General features: G+C 41.1%; 1 long non-coding RNA gene and 1 other non-coding gene across 4 annotated transcripts in view; one reads left to right on the forward strand and one right to left on the reverse strand.

Annotated features, from left to right (window-relative positions):
• LOC120617534 (uncharacterized) overlaps nt 1-17996 on the reverse strand; it is an 81621-nt gene that overhangs the window by 23324 nt on the left and 40301 nt on the right. The gene's annotated exons all lie outside the window — the stretch shown is intronic.
• On the forward strand, nt 3737-3843 carry LOC120617821 (U6 spliceosomal RNA). Its single transcript, XR_005657056.1, has one exon. It is a non-coding gene; the product is annotated as a U6 spliceosomal RNA (small nuclear RNA).

Consider the following 17996-nt stretch of genomic DNA (forward strand, 5'->3'; position numbering starts at 1 on the left):
GTGTCCTGCACCCACATCCAACAGGACACTTCATGCCTGGCCATTCTTAATATTTATTAATTTGGCACCTGCTTCTAGAGACCCCATTTTTTCACCTTGAGGCCAACAAGGCTTTCTCACCATCAGGCTTTGGCCTGATGATGGTGTCAGAAAGAATCTAGAGATAGGAGCCACATCTGCAGCCAAGATGAACGGAGTCATTCCAAGAAAGAAGACATAACAGGTAGCCCTGAAAGACAGCCGTTCAAGAGGGAGCCCTTGTCTGGTGTCTGCAGACCCCTTGAACCAGGATGTGAGAATTTGGGGGGAACAAGCAGTCTCTCCCTGGTATCACTGGAGAGGTGAAGAAACCGACACAGAGAGAAGTCAGAGATTTTGCTTATGATGCTCAGTTAGTAACAGATGATGCCGAGTCTTCGGAGAGCCAAGCCCAAGGATACAATGTCACCTATGTAGACTCTCAGGAGCAGAACGACTTTATCATCACTGCAGTCATCAGCCATTTCCCACCCTTCCCCATGTGCCATATCCTCGCCTCATTCGGCTTCTCAATTTTCACTGCAGTCAGCCAATACTCTCCTTCCCTAAGTCAATGTTTTAAAGCTGATTGATCACGGCCTGATATCCCCACAGAAGACCCTTGCCAGAGAAAGTAACCCCAGATTCTTTACAGCTCACCTGACATGAGAAGCATGTTCTGGAGGACTTGGCAGATGGCTTGCAGCCCAATCCATCCTTACTTGTTTTGGCCTCCTCATATAGAAAATAACCTCTTCCAAGGGGACATTGGATAAGAAATTTCAGAACAAAATTCTCTATTACAGTTATTAAAGGGATATTGTTGAGAACATTGTCCATTTTATTTTTCACTTTCCTGAAATCCACACACACACAATACGTTACTACATTACACAATACATTACTACACACACACTCTTTGAATGCAGATCAGTTTTTTCCTAATTAGGACACTCGTTGCTTAAGGTCAGTATAGTTAATGTAAATTTTTTATAAATCATTTATTATAAATCATTTAAATAAATCGCGGGGTTTTTTTGGCTGTCAGGAAACTCAAAACCAAATGTGCAGTTTAATGTCAGCTGAAGAGTATAAGATGCTAAATGAAGCCTGTGTATTTGCAAATTCTTCCTGTTTTGCAATTCTCTCTCTTATCACATTCTACCTTATGTCCTATTTTATTTATATTCTCAAGACTACAATATTTGTTTTCTATTTTATGATAGACTAGATATTCTTGCAAGAAATCATAAATCCCAGGGAAAGATAGAGATAAATAAAATGCATCTTCCATTTTCTTCATTAAATTTTCAATAAGCTGATTTTAAAATTTTATAAAAATATTCAATGAATACGTATCACCTGGGCTTTTAAATTTTAGACTCAGAACATAAAATTTAATTTTGTATAAATTTTCAAATATTTAACTAGTTTTCATCTGTCATCTAAAATCAAAGGTATACGATCAGAATAGATTTTTAAATTAAGGTTGCTGACTTGTAAATTATCAATTATATTCTATTTTTCAACACAGTGACTTTTTAACTTATTTTCTTTTATCACCGAACTAATTCATAGTGTTGAGAAGCATTCAAAGGATGAAGCACTTGACCCATTAATTCTGTTTTATTCTATAAGTATATTCTAGATTTAAAATTTTAAATGCTTTATTTTGCCATGTAAAACTATCGACAGTTAATAAATTTTGATAAAAGATCCTGACTAAACACATTTTCTAAAGGCTCTCTCTGTTGGCATCTGCAGCTAAACTTAATCTCCTTTATGACCCATTGCCTTTGGGATTGGAAGGCTTTTTTTTTTTTTTTTTGGTTCTTGTTTTGGTTAATGTTTCCCCCAGAAATATCAACTGTTGCTGTCATTCTTACCAAAGTAGGTTATCTCATTGTTGGTTCATATAAGCCAAGCTCATTTCTTGCAAAATATCTTTTAATGATCCAAAGTCCAACCACTAGACCAGTTGTCATGAATTAAGCCTCTAATATCAGAAGTAAAAGGGACAGAAAATGAGACTATTTTAGTTTCTGCATCTTCTTCCCTCTTTCATTCTTTTATTTACAGAGAGTGAAGAGCAACTGGTGAGGTTTTGGGTTAAAAAAGGAAATTTTTTTAATGTCAGATGGTTAACATTAATTTAAAAAGAGAAATTGGACATTGAGTCCTTATATTCACCTAGAGCGTCACACACTTGTTATTCATTATTCATTGTTTTCATCCATATTCACCAAATACGTATTCAGCAACTGCTCTGCACAGACATCATCCTGTGAGCAACCAAGGTTAGGGAAAAGCCATATTGTGGAGGAAGCCAGAGAAATAGGAGCTAAAACACTTGTCCCTTGGGGAACCAACAGGCTACTTTAAGAAACACAGCACACACCAGGGCCTTCATACTGTAGGTGCTACATCGACATAGGTCATATTAAACTGTACCCACAAAAACAATTTCGGGTCTCTAATTCAGCAACATATCATCATGTCCACATGAATATAGATCAACCCGAGATTGAGACCATATGTGTTATTCAGAAAGCAAGAACATTAGACCCTGCTAATTTAAATCGTCCATTTTATTTCAATAAATTTTTCCCCATGTCGTCATTCCTGATTTTTCTCTCTAAAATTGAGAAGTACTTTAAGAATGTAGGCTCTGGAGCTAGACTATCCAGATTTTTTTTTTTTAATTGAGGTATAAGTTACATACTATAAAATGCGAGATCTTAAGATTTTTAACATTCGGTCTGATGAGTTTTAGTAATTGTACACACCCACTTAACCACCACTTAAATAAGGTATAGACCATTTCCACCACCCCAGAAAGTCCCTGTGCACCTCACCAGGCAAGCATAATTTCTGCTACCATAGATTAATTTTGTCCGTTCTTAATGTAAATGGAATCATAGATCACATAGTTTTTTACATCTGGCTTCTTTCACTTGAATAGTCTTTTTGAAACGTTGGTTTGTTCCTTCGTGTGGCTGAGGAGCACGCCATTACATGGATAGACTACCGTTTATCTTTTCTCTTGTCAGTAGAAATTTGGGCTATTTCCAGTCTTTGGCTCTTATGACTAAGATTGCGATCATTATTTTTGTACAAGTCATTTTGTACACGTATGTTTTCATTTTTCTTGGATAAATATCTAGAATTTAGTATTTCTTGGTCATAGAAGAGATATATGCTCAACGTTTTAAGAAACTACCAAATAGTTCTTGTATGATGGTCATTTTATATTCTTATCAACAAATGTGTCAAAGTTCAGGTTGCCCCACATCCTCACATGTGGTATTGGCAGTCTTTTGGGCTTTAGCAACACCATTTTCATGTGTGTGAAATACTAGCTCACTATGATTTTAATTTTCAATTCCCTGATGATTAACGGCTTTTCATCTGTTTCTTGCTATTTGTACATGATGTTTTATAAAATGTCTGTTCAAGATTTTTGCCCTTTTTTTTTTTGGTTTGTTTTCTTATTGATTTGTAGGAGCTCCTTATATATTATGGATATGAGATCTTTATCATATATATATATCAAATTTTTTATAATTATCAAATATATATATCAAATATTTTTTCCTCATTCTGTGGCTTGAATATCCATTTTCTTTTTTTTTTCAGTTTTCTATCTTTCACACAACAGTTATTTCATAAATTTTTTTTGTTCTACTTTTTTACAGCATCGTAACAAAAAGAGAGAGGGGTGCTCGCTTCAGCAGCCCACACACTAAAATTGGAACAATACAGAGAAGATTAGCACGGCCACTGCACAAAGGTGACACACAAATTTGTGAAGCTTTCCATATTTTTCTAAAACCTATTGAATAGTTTGTTCTTCGGTTATGCTTTGAATGGTGGGTAAGGTAGAAATTGTGGGAGAAAACTCTGAATAACAAAAAGCAAGTTTTGAAAATTGTGAAGATGATTGAAAAATTGAATGCGAAACACAAGATACCAAAAAAAATTCCGTCTGTTTTTAATAATTATATTATTCTATTATTTTATAAATGTGTAATAAAGAGGTCCTTCTTGATTGGAAAAAAAAACAGTGAGAGAGAAGGGAAGACAGAAAGAGAGTGTATTTTATGCCTGTAAATGGTGGGGGGGGACGGGACACAAAGAGTTGGGGCAAACCAAACACACATGGTCTCTATGGAAACATGGAGTTTTGATAGCAAAACATTGTAGGAAGCAGGCCCTGGATACAGAGAAAGGTGGTTAGTGACTCTATTCTCAAGGGGAGATGGCACTGTGCAAATCGATGAAGCAAGTTGTCTGTGTGACCCGTCAAGGAGGGAAGGGACAAGGGACAGGAGCAGAAAGGAGTTTTCTAAGAAAAGAATCTCATGAATGTGTTGAATATTCATTTTCTTAATGATGGAGTAGACCTCGCTTGGTCCCTTCTTCCAGTTAACTTCTCTGGGGAAGGATTTAGACATCTTTTCTTTTTGATATCACTAATCATCAACCTTTTCTTTTCATCATATAAAAAAAGGAATATCTCTAATTCTCTCTCTATCCACACTCTGCTCCTTTGCTTATGGTCTTTGCTGAACCTGACATGCCCCTAAAGTGATCTATATGTCCCTAGTCTAAATTAATTGCTTCTTTCTCTAAACATACATAGCACTTGACTTCTCTTTCTTTCTATATTAGCAGTTTATACATCTTCAATCCAGACCTCTTCTTGAGCGCAAGACCAAGTAGACGTATTTAGCGTGTCTACTTGGATGTCTCCCTCCAACCATTCAGCCTCCAAAATGGAATTCTTTATTCCTCTCCCCGCAAAGATATTCCCTCTTTGGCCTTTCTGTCATGGTAAGTGGTACCACCATACACCAAGTTCTTAATCCAGACTCCCATATCTAATCCCTCAGCCAAGGCCATTGATCTTACCGCCCTTCACACTTCACCCCAAAGATCTTGAATTTATCCTCTTGTCTCCAATCTACTGTCACATCCTAGTCCAACCACTGCCATTTCTTACCTAGATTCTTACACCCTCTTGACTTGGTCATCTTTCTCCCCACTACAGTCCAACTATGCAGTCTTCCAGGTAGCTTCTAGAATGCAAGATATGTCTTCTCAGATCTTTGCATTTGGAATGTTCTTTTCCTATAATGCTCTTTTTAAGGCTTCCATGATCTGAAGTAGTACCACCTCACCTACGCTGATACTCTCTATCACAAAACCCCCTTCATTCCCTTCCTAGAATTTATCCCAAACTGTGGTCACGTTTTCCTTGTTGCTCTTTTCCACTAAGATGTAAATTCCAAAAGGATAGGCTCTATGTTTTTCTTTTTCACCAGAATATCTCCAAGATCCAGCAAAGTGCCGGACACATAATAGGCACCTACAAGGATTATTGAATAGAGAATGCTTCACTGATTCGAATCTCGGATCATATCTTTTTCATTTTCTATTTACCTCAAAATATTTCTTTGCAAATAGTAGGTATTATAAATGCCTTCTTGGGTGGATTGCATTGACTTCCTTCGAAGTCTTTTGCAAACTGCCTTACCTTTCCCAAATCAGCTTTTCTGATCTCACTTCCTATATCCTACAATCTTTTCCTCACCTAGCCCATCTATGCCCTACAGCTCAACCCCAAATGTGTTGTTGCTCTTAGATTTATGCACTGCATATGGAGAATTGCATCTTCAAGATACCGGATAATAAGCAACAGTAATTTTAGGCAGATTCAGTCAATTTGGTGAAGAAAAACCAGCTGCTTAACAGAGCTGACTACTCAGCTCCATCAGACAACAAACAGACCAGGTAGACACTGCATCCAGACACAAACCCTTGCTGTTTCCTGTACCTTCCTCTGCCTGGTATCACGCTCCCCTCTCATGAGGGTATTTGAGTCTGATCCTCTCAGCCAAGTGGCAGATGGAGAAATTGTTTGCAATCGAGATGAGAATATTTTATCAGACTTCCTACAAATGGGGTCTACTGAATTTTAATCTGCCGGTAAAGCACTGACAAAAAAAAAAAAGAGGAACAGTCTCAACAGGACATCCTGTAAGGTCTCCTCAGGAATTAGTGTGTTTTGGGTCAACATTCAGTCAATAGATGATAAACGTCCAAGGGCAACTGAGAGAGCCCCGAAACAGACACTTCCCTGGTCCCTGCAGCCTCCCAGTGAAGGCCACACGGCAGAAGGGGACCTGGGTCGGGAGCCAGGAAGTCTGTATTCCAGACCTGCTTCTGGCCCTGACTCCTTAGGTCACCGCCTGTTGGTGATGTCACTTTTCAGTCTCTTGGTTGCTCCATCTGTACAATGGAAAGAATGCATCATATTTATCCCAACTGCATTGTGAGGATACTTGGAAAATCAACATACCATACAGATAGATGAACCAAAAGTTGTTGTAAAATTAATGATATTTCGTTCTTTTCTTTCTCATACAACTCCACAACAAGCTCTATATAATAATAATGGCTTCTGATGTTTATTGAACAGTTACTATGTGCTGGATATGTGCAAAGCAAATATATACACACGAAGGGTACACACAAAGGGCACTTTGTTGCACTTTGCATGAATTCTCTCTCTTAACTCCTATTAAACTCCGAAAGAGGATGCTTTTTTATAAGGGCACAAACATTTGAAAAATAGCCTATCTTATTAATAGATAAACTTTGTTTAGTATTGCCTCAGAAAATTGAAAACAGAACCAGGCAACCATCCCCAAAAGTGCATTGCCACCACCTCTAAAGTACTCCCCGCCTCAACCTCCTTCCTCCTACACGGATACAGTATATATACACAAACACATATACAAATAAACACATATACAAATAAAAGTAACACTCCAGGTTTACTGTGCACTGACTATGTGCCAGGGACTGTGGCAAGTATTCTATGTGTATTATCTCAATTACTCATCAACGTTTAAAGTAGGTACTATTTTTAACCCCAAGATGATCAAACTGAGACAAGGAAAGTAGCTCGCTCAAGATCAGAGGTAAGAGCTAGAGGTAGAACTGGAGCCTAGTTTTTCTGAAATCCAGAACTCGCTTTTCTGTGCAGTCCTCCATACAACCTCTCCATCATGTTTCCCCATTTTAATATTTCTAAATTATTAAAACTGATGTGTACATGTAATATAATAGCAGAGGGCCTTTTAATACTCAGTAAACAAACAGTTGTTATTAAAACAATGGCACCTGAGAGCAGAGGAAACAGTATGAGGACATATGCACAGCAGAGTACAGGGGGCACATGGAAGGCAGGAAACTCAGTCCCCATTTCGGCTCTGCCAGTACCGGCCATGTGACCTAGGACAAGCCATTTGGTCTGTCTTAGCCTCCGTCTCCTGGCTCAGAAAAGGAGAGAACTGAGTTAAAAGCGCGTTCTAAATCTCTGTATGAACTCTAGTACCAGTGAGTGTGTAGAAGAAGGTCATTCTCCAGCCAACAGCCTGGCCCGGGCCTCAGCAGCTCAGGGAGAATAGAGGAGGCGCTTGCGAGACCTCAGCCGCGAGCGTGCTGCCCGCTCCTCCCAGTCACACGCCTTTTCAGCAGCTCTCCGAAAACACAGGCTGCATCCAAGGCGCCTGTTCCAGCAGCACTTCTGTTTACCCCACCATCAGGATGGTGTCATTTAGCCAGAGCCATCATTCATAGTCACACCAAATGGCCCATGGAAGAAAAGTTGGTTACACTCGAAGAACAGATGACAAGTGACAGGCTCTGCTCCTGATTTTCCACAATAACAGAAGAGACCGGCAACTGCCATGGTGGTCCAACACCCGAACAAACTATTCCCTTCCAAGCGGACGTGGTCTGCCGATACCCGCTCCTCTGTGGGGTTTACAGAGCAAGCATCTCTGTTTCTTGTCTTCTCCTGGATGATACTGGGGGAGCCACACAAGGCAGCCCAGCTCATCCGAGATGGGCTACTAAGTAATTTTAAATTTGTGAATAGAAATAAATCACGTAACTTCTCTGCAAACCTGGTGCTGCCAAAGTAAGCAGAACTGACATGGGTGATGGAGAGAATGAGCTGAGGGCCAGAGACATGAAGTAGAAGAAGAAGTAGAGAAGTTCTCCACCACAAGCAGCCACTGGGGACAATGGAGCTGACTTGCCAATCCCCAGGCTGGTTCACTTCTACACCCCTTTATTTTGGCTACGGAAAGGCAAAACGAGACATCTGCCTGCTGCTTGTGGGATAATCAGAAAGTCCAGTCATTGAAACCGGGAATTATGGTTTTTTTTCCCAGCCTGCTCTGTGGAGGCCATTCATTTCTAATTTAAAAGTTCTACTACAAAGGCCAGGTCAAGTTGTAACTTTTTTCTTTTTTTTTTTTTTAAGTTGAGACATGTAAAATCGCTATTCGTGCATTTTGAACTATAAAAGTAGAAATATCATGTGATTCAACCTCCTACTTCGTGCAGCCCCTGTCCTAGGTGTTGAAAATATAGAAATAAGACAGTCTAACCTCAAGGGGCTGCCAAGAGAGAACCCCATAAAGAATTGGCTGCAGATCAGGGATGTCTGGTGCTACGAGAAAGATGAACAGAGGAAGCGGGGTGGGGGTAGAAACGCAGTGTCTTGACGTAGGAGTTTGCTCCTGTCCTTCACAGGAGTCCAGATCCGGTGGGATAAGCACAAAGCCCCCGTTCTTGTCATCTTAGCATCTGGGGATCAGCCCACAAACCCAGAATGTCAAAGCCAGTGTGAGAGCAGGGTGAGTTCTGAACCTGCCAACCTTGACTGAGTCTCTTTAGCATTTGTTATTTTTATGGGTCCCTGGATGCTTCCCTTGAATATTAATTTTCCTCAATTCTTTAAGTATATATTAGTTATTACATATCTTTGATTAATATTTGATGGCCGCTTAGGCTGCCAAGAGTGCCCATAAATTCTCCAAGTGGATATCTGGTGCTAGGTAAGTGTGGGAGACCCCTGTGTGGAGCCAAGACATCAATCATTTTAAGTCTCTGACTCAACACCTTAATGCCCAAAGATATATTGCTAAGAAGCCCATAACAAGTCATTAAAAATGAATGTCTCGTGGCAGGTTTCATGCCTGCGGAATTCAGCAGTGGAGAGGGGGGGATCTGGAATGAGGCAGAGTCCAGATAGCTCACTAACACCTCTTTAGACATTTTTTTTTTTTTAAAGATTCTCTATTCTCCACTCCAGGAACAGCTACATAATTTGCGAGGTCCAGTGCAAAATGAAAAACAGGGTCCCTTGTTCAAACATCATTAATCATTTTGAGACAGCAACAGCAACAGTACATTAAACCAAGCATGGGGCCCATCTAAGCGTGGGGCCCCATGTGGCTACGGAAGTTGCACAGCCGTGAAGCCAGCTCTGCCTCTTTCTGCCCCTCAGCCCTCTCATCTCCTTCTGTCTGGAACGTAGTCTCCATCTGCAAGTGCTTCCAATAAAAACAATAATAATAGCATTTCTTGAGATAGTACAAGGGCACTCTATTCTCATTAACTTTTATTTGCATTAACCCACGAGATCAGAAAGAGTTCATCTCATTAACCCTGCAAGTACGATTATTACCTGCACCATCTACAAATGAGCAGACTGGAGCTTATGATGGTTCATTTCTTTGTGTCAACTTCACTGGGCCATGGGGTGCCCAGATATTAAACGTTATTCTGGGCATGCTGGTGAGGGTGTTTCTGGACAAGATTAAAATCTAATCAGACTGAGTAGACTGCCCTTCCTGAAGTGGGTGGGCCTCATCCAATCAGTTGAAGTCCTAAATGAAACAAAAAGTTTCGTCTTCCCTAAGAGGTCTTCCCTCCTCCTGCCTGACTGTCTTTGAGCTGAAATATCAGGTTTTTTTTTTTTCTCTCCTTCAGTTTCAAACTAAAACATTAATTCTTTCTGGGTCTTCAGCTTGCCAAGTACAAATCTTGGGACTTGTGAGCCAATTCCAATTCATAGATAGATGGCTAGGATAAATAAATATCTCCTATTGGGTCTGTTTCTTTGGAGAATGTCAGCTAACACAAAGCTCCATAGGTGAGTAACTTGCCCAGCATCTCAGATCTGGTAAGTGGCTGAGTTGTGATATGAATACAATAGATGTTTGCCTGGAAATAGTTGAAGTGGTATTAAATAAATGTGGGAATCTAGTCTGGTAAGTAAGACAGGATGAAATCTATAACGCAGGGCAGAAGCCCATAACAACTTTCATGTGGTCCAGGGAAGAAGTGCAGAGTGGGTGGCACTGGGGGCTCAGGCTGAGCACTCAGATAAAAGGTATGGGAGACCGGGCTTCAGTCCCAAGACTGCTTCTAACAAGTGTTAGTGGAGCAAGCCCTTGCTCCCCAGGCCCCAGGTCCTCATCTGCAAGGACAGTGAGCTGGACTTCCTGCCCTCCATGAAGCCCCTTCCTGTCTAAGTACTGAGGCTTTCATGGATCGATCCTATAAACTTCCGGGAAGAAATTGTCTAAGATGATAGATACATCTTCTCTTTTGGTTCCTCGGGATGACTTTTGTTTTTTATTCACTATAACATGCTGTATTGTGCTGGAGAAATTATTGCAGATCATGTCCTTCAATTGCACAGAGATACAAACGGGACGAGGAAATAGATGTTGCCTCCAAAACACCAGCGATGCCCAGAGGACTTACTGCCTCAAGATAAGTTTACTTACACTCATCCTAACCTTTGGTCCCCCCATCTGAGGCGCACTCATGTGTTATTAGCCATCAGTGCTCTGAAAGTGGGTGGAACGTACCAGAAGGCAGCTTCAAGGAAACCTTTATCAGAAACCGGAAGTTTTGTTCTTTCCTACTTTCTTAACCTACTGGAGAAGAATGACTGCAAGGGTCCTCTAATTTATGCCAATCTCTGAAGATGGCATTTGATTTATATCATCTCATTTAGTCCTCATGACCTTTTGAGGCAGGAAATACCAACCCCACTTTACAGAGACCGATCTGAGGCTCAAAGAGATGAGATGACTTGCTCCTTATTTTGCAGCTTCTGAGCAAGGACCAGAACTCGATGTCAAACCCAGTCCTTCCCACCACGTCACACATACCCTGAAACGCCGTGGGCTAAAATCCCAGTGCCATAAGGAAACAGAACCTGAGACTGATTTGAGCATTTTGAATGTGTCCTGAAATCACTGGTTTATTTTATCAAATATATTAGTATTCATTGTTTACCAATACAATGGGTCAAGTCAAGAAATTGAGAGTGAAAAAACCCTCTCCCATAAGTGGGGGTTTCTAATGAATATGATTCCGATTTCCCTTATCTCATAGGGTCCCAGGTCCCATTGCTTATCGAAGATTCCTAGGGCTGCAGAGGGAACTTCCTTCCTGTCTCCCTGCCTTTGGGCCAATCCACCTTCTAAAGAGCCCAAAGAGCATTATCATCCTTGTTTATTGAAATCTCCAGCACAGAAAATGTCACTTGCATTGATAAAGTGATCCCAAGTTCCACCAATCTTACGATGGATAAACCATAGCAAACTGCAGTCTGTCCTGCTATGATCTAGGGCTCTGTTCCCTAGGGTCCTGGTCTAGTGGTGGCTATGACCTTAGAACTGTGGAAACATAGCACGATGTGCTGCCTGTCAGGCAACAGCAGTGACTGAGAATTTCTTCTCCACCGTCATACACCCTACACTTCCCACAGAGCCTCCCCATCTCCCCAAAGCTCTGCATGTTTCCTGCCCCTTTAAGATTCTCATTTGCTTCCCTATATTTAGGCCTGTGGTAATTATTTAGACCAATGGTTTTAAAACGGGGGCAAGTTTACCCCCCAGGGGACATTTGGCAATAGCTAAAGATAGTTTTAGTTGTCGCAACTGTGGGGGTGCTACTGGCATCTAGTGGGTAGGATCCAGGGATGATGCTAAACATCCCACAATGCACAGGACAGCCTCCACAACAAAGAATTATCCAGTCCAAATGTCAATAGTGCCATGGTTGATAAGCCCTGATTTAGACCCAGGATGGCAAGTTTCTGTCATGAGTGTTCCTCCTCCCCATTCCCTCTATGTCCTTTGCTGTCACATCTAGTTGATCAGGGCATTCATTCCCTCTGAACCCAATTCTGAACTCAGAATCCTCTCAACACAGGGCTCCAGGCAGCCACTAATAAGTGATAGGTGCTGAAATGCAAAATGAGCTTGAACGGCCATCCTTATGTGAGACACGTTTTTGTGTTAGCCATTTCACCTATTTATATTGTAACCCTTTTGAAACAAAGATCTTGTTTTTTATACCCTGTAGTCCCCAGTAGTTCCAAGATGAAGAAAGGAAATGACAGAGAAAGAAAAACAGAGGGAGGGGAGGAGCTAGGGCGGGAAGTAAAGAAAATTAAAGAGAAAAGAAGAGAAGAAAAAAAATCAAAGTGTAGAAAAACGGAAAATAGAAGAAATCAAGTTCAAGACAAGGCACCACTGAGATCCACACCTCCTAAATCACTGAAGTAGCCCCCATTTGAAGAGCTTATTTTGTATATATTCTTAAGGTGACTCTTCAAAGTGAAAAGAACCAACATCATAAATTTCCCCACAATCAAGAGGTTGACTCCCTGTCACGAGACCCTAGTCATTGTGTTCTTTTGGTCATCACAGTTGACCCAGGCTCACTGTATGAATCCCTTGGTTTCTTCCTGTCCATCCACCACCCCCAAGTATGGTGCTTTCTTGCCAATGGATTAGGTTGGCATTTTTCCCCAAGGCCATACAGAATGCCCTAAAGAATCGGATTCAAGTTCTTCCCAAATGTTTGTCAGCCCTCATCTTGCTGTGGGTTGCAGATTAAGGCAAGGGTACCCGTAATGCTGGAATAAATGGCCAACAGTGATGGCACTGAGCTAAAACAAAATCCTAAAGAGTGCTTACTGTTGATAGAGTCTCGACAGATGCATTTTGAGCATTTTCATAGCTTATATCTTCAGAACAGATATGGCAGGCCCTTATTATTTAAGGGTTTATGCCATTAAAATGGCACAACTATATGTTTGTTTTGAACTTTTCCCTAAAAATGTGGAAATATAGACAAAAATTCTCATGTACACAAAGGGCACTCCTTAGAAAATAGCGAGCCTTGCTATTGAATACTCAGACTGATCAATTTGTTAGGGGAAAAAAATACTCTTTGAAGGCACGTATAGTTTTTGGCACTGCTTGGGATTTTTTCCTCCACAGCTTTGCCAACTAAAAACCCAAGCACAGTCTGTGTTTCAGATGCTTCCATGTATCTCCACCAGCTGAACTCACCCTGTCTAAGGTACAAAACGTTTGCTCAGTGTGGCTTCCTGTGCTCAGCTCCCATGGTGGCCAGACTCGCAACCTCCTTCTACTGATTTAAAAAAAAAAATTTTTTTTTCTTGAACGTATTCCTATTCTCAGAGTCCATCTGTTAAGTCTTTTCATCAGTGGCATATTTGGGAACCCCATGCCAATGTAAAATTCCACAAAGGAACCTTCTTTGTCCATTGTAATATTAAGTGATCTCTCTTCTCCCTCTTTTCTGCAAAAGCGAGCCGTCTGGATGAGGTCCAATCTCTGGGGCGAGAACATGGAGGAGGCAGAAAGAGACTCTCCTCCTCCACGGCTTCTTACTTCGTTTCTACTACCCCTTTTTCTACAACGTAGACCAAAATAACACCAATAATTCAACCTCAGTGGACAACTGAGCAGCAGCTACTTCATGAAAGTTTAAAAGGGTTTAGCTGAAGAGGGGATGACATGTAAATTCAGCATTCGTAGAGCCACGGCATTTTCGGAGAAAATTCTAGAAAAGAAGTCATAGGACTACCACGCCCTTCACCCCTTTCTCGGTGGCTTCTGAGCTGCTGTACTTCATGCCCCTTTAATTTCCAGGCAACCAAGCCTATGGGGCCGTGTGGGCGACGGCTCTGCTTTTGCTACTGCTGCGAAAGGAAAAGCATCTTTCATCACCTTTGCCTCCTGTAGGGAAGGGACTGGTTCTCATGTTTTCCCCAGCTCAGTAGCTCAGGGCTTTGCTAATCTTGCTGAACACTTCAGTTTTTAGATGGTATATCAATGAGGCATTCAAACAGAGCAGTTTATACACAAAAATTCTGTCTGCTTTGTAAAAGATTATCCTTTTATAAACACTCTGCAGAAAACATAAAAGCAAATAGGGGACAGCACATAGAACAGGAAAGATGTTAGCAGAGAGATTAATACTGAATGGGTCGAAATGAATGGCGCTTACTAAAACGAGGTCCAGATACTTTGGCTGCAGTGAAACATAAATAATGGGAATGACACATCGTTTATTCGGGATAATGAGTTGATCCAAAGTAGAGGGCTAGGACAAGAGATTAAAGATTAAATATCCATCTCCTGATGACTATCAGTAGCCAACTTTAACCTTTTCCTTCCAAACGTACAATTCTACTTGAACAATTATATGTGCTTATGCTACAGTACAGAAATAGGATCCTTAGAAAATAACAAATATCACTTGAATCATTTTCTTATCCTGTTAGAAAACATTGTTCCACATTTCAAGACAGGAAATACAATTTTATTTCCAGGCTATAAGCCTCTGGATACTGCTTTAAAGAAAGATTTTCCCCTCAATATTCTGCATTTAAGAAATCTAGCTTAGGGACTCTGCTCACATCTCCTCATTCATTCATTCAACAATAAAGTTTTTCAAAAGAAAAAGAAAAATGAGGCTGGCACAACCCAATATGGATTTCACATAGCTGGTGAGCTCCACAGGATGACAGAATGAGACAAGCCTTAGAAATCTTCTCGTCCAAACCCCTCACGCTGCAGGTGAGGGAACTGAGGCCCGCGGCCAGGGTGTGTCCCAGCCACAGTCCTACGGCTACTTAGAAGCAAAGCTGGGACTTTTGGCTTCGAGGCCCCACTCTTTCCACTGCACCTTGCTGCCTCTTTATTCCCTTAAGTTAGCAATAATGACCACAGCAGCTTGGTGGAAGAGCCAGCACCCCACATGCTAAATTAAAGCTCTGAATTCACGAAAAATTTAGAATATTCGTAGCTCTGAATAAATAAGAGTTTGAAACAAAAAAAAAAAAAAAAGAGAGAAGATGGGAGAAATTGGAGCAGTGAGGGAAAATGTAGACGAGGAGGATGCAAAAGGAGCAGACAGCAATCACAGATGCCAGCAATGCCAGCTCCAGGCCCTACCTCCTGGCTACAATTTCGAAACAGTCCATTTGTGGCCCTTCCCTCTCAAGAGGCAAGAAGACACAGGAAGAAGAGATGGTGTGGTTTGCCCATTTCTTGGAGCCAGTAGCTGCCCATCGTTCTCAAACCATGACCAGAAGAGTGCTTTTGTGCCTGACAAATACCAGTGGACTGGGGAGAACAACGAGATTCAAATGCGGCATTAAAAAAGAAAGGAAGAAAGAAAGAAACCCAGACCACCAACCAGGCGGGAGGAGGAGGCCATCACAGGTTAATTCCACAACTGCTCACCTACAGAGAGCAAGGTCAGGATTTGGCTGGTGTCCCATGTGATATCAGTTTGGTGGTTGCAGTCTATGCTCCAGGGAACATTTGTCTTGGTGCCAAACCAACATGCATGCACGGTTGGCAGGCTGTGCTCCAGAGGCCCGTGATGAGGAGCTGTGGAAGTGTATCCGTTTTCACTTTGCAAGTATTTGCATGCCAACAGCGTGGCCTTTGCTGCTCTTTGGAGAAAGAGGGGAATTTACGCTTGGATGTGACACTGTTTGCAGATATCTTTCCCCACACGGGGGTGGTTGAGCCAGTAATTCCAATCCCTCTGTCCTCCCGCCTGGTGTGAGTCCTCTGAAGTTTATCATTTTGTCAAAGGTGGACATAAACAAACCATTTCCTAGATAATAAAGGTATTACTGGGGCTACTCACCAGATCTTAGCAGGAAAGAATTTTTTGTGATTACCATGTGACTCACAGATTTCCACTTAGATGGGATAATCAAGAGAACAAGCTAGATGCTCACAGCACACGCAGCTGCCATTTTGGAAAAAGAAGGCTATGTTAAGTAAAAAGCTTTGAAAGAGGTTCCTGAAAAGGAGTCCATGCTAAACTCAGACCTTGCTCAGAGCACTAAGCATGCTTGGCACTGAGGCCCCAGGAAAAAACACCACTGCCCAGGCTCTGTAAATGAAAAGAGCACCCAAAGGGAGGCCACTAGTAAAAAGACACATTTTAATGTTGTTACCAAGTGATGGGAAATAGCCTGGAGCATGTAATTATGGAAACAGGAAGAAGGTTGCTATAGGGGAAGGGAGGAAGAAGGCAGTAGAAAGATTTCCCAAAAAAGGCATTAGGTTTTCATTGAATTTTTTCATGACGTCCAGTCCCCGTTGAGGTGTTTGTCAGCAGTAAGGGGTGAGAAATTGAACGTGGCACTGTGCGAAGGATGCTGTTACACAGAGTCACAAGGATGATGTTAAACATTCCAGTACTTAAAACACAACTACACATTCCGGGTATTGCCGACATGCCCTCGTGAATGGAGCCTATTAGTAGATCTGACTGTGAAAGGACTGCAGCCCCCAGAGTGATATCGTTGCATCTTTACCCCCCTAAAGACGATCTCATGATTTGTAAGAGCAAAGATGGCTGCCTTCAGGTTAGTCCCTAATGGCCCAGTGGTGAGTTGGGCTTGAGAATTTCTCTCAAACTGGCATTTGAAAATGTCAATCTACTAGTAAATAGCTACTGAGGCTTTATAGGAACTTCCTAAATCAGCTCTTTCCCTCAGATTATCAAATTCTCAGCAAATTACACAGTCATTCTCATAGCTCTCAAGGGACATGACTATATGGTTGTGAGGTGACATTTTCTTCTGGACCAAAGCTACTGATAACTGTGGGGATCCTGATAGGCTAAATTTCTATTTTTCCAAAAATATATTCACTAAAAAAAAAAAATCAGTATTTTTCATAGGTAAGTGAGAAAAAAAAAAATCTCCTTTTATGATTCACACAAGCCGTGAGTTCTAGAGGGTCTGGACTTCTAACGCGTTTCCCCAATTCTGGTCCTGCCTCTAAAATTGATTTGTAGTTCAGACCGAAGCTAATTTTCTTCTCTCTCTCTCTGAGAACAAGGTTTATATCATTTTGTTCACCACTGCATTTTCAGCACCTGACATAGAGGCAGGCACACAGTAAATGATTGATAAAAAAAACTTCTTAAAATAAATATTGATGAATGATACTCATAGAATGCAGAACTGAACCCCAGATAAACCAATTATATATGAGATCAGGAGAGAGAATGATAAGAATGAGTAAGGAAAGCTGGGCCCCAAATAAAAGGGCCACAGCCCTCACGGTGCTCAGTCTCCCTGGAAGAGCTAGAATAATAAGGGAGACTGTGTGCGAGGGGTGTGTATGTGGAAAATGTAGCTGGAAAAATGTAGGCCCTGATAAATATTCAAATTAGACAAGATGCATCTATCCCTTCATCTCCATGAAAGATAGGATACTGGTTGAAATCCATCAATCTCCAGGTGATCTGTCCCTAAGTTAGGGACAAACTATTTTGTACTATTTGTGCAGTTATCTATTTTTAAAAACCACTTAAGCAAATCCAGAGAAGCAAGTACCACACGCTGCATTGTTGCTTCCTGGCAGCCTGCTCCTGCCACAGTAAACAGGCCCCAAAGACAAAGTGATTGGGGTGCTGGACACTGCTTTTCAGGCTTTGACTATACTAATCCTGTATTCCGCTACGACCAGTATGCTATTAAACCGAACCAATGAATTCTTATTATCAAATATTTTTAGGTTATAGGATACCTGATTGATTCTTTTATGTAGATTCAAATTTTCAGTTGATCTTCTCCATCTTTTCATCTCTTTTGTACATCTTATCCTCCGTTTTATTCAGTATAATAGTTATTTTAAAGCCGTTGAACTAAATCCAACGTCTGGATCATCTATGGGTTTGCTTCTATTGCTCGCTTTTTCTCTTGATCGCTAGTCATATTTTTCTGCTTCTTCACATGCCTCATA

This window comes from Pteropus medius, unplaced genomic scaffold, assembly GCF_902729225.1.
Source record: "Pteropus medius unplaced genomic scaffold, Ma_sr-lr_union100, whole genome shotgun sequence".
Classification (NCBI taxonomy): domain Eukaryota; kingdom Metazoa; phylum Chordata; class Mammalia; order Chiroptera; family Pteropodidae; genus Pteropus; species Pteropus medius.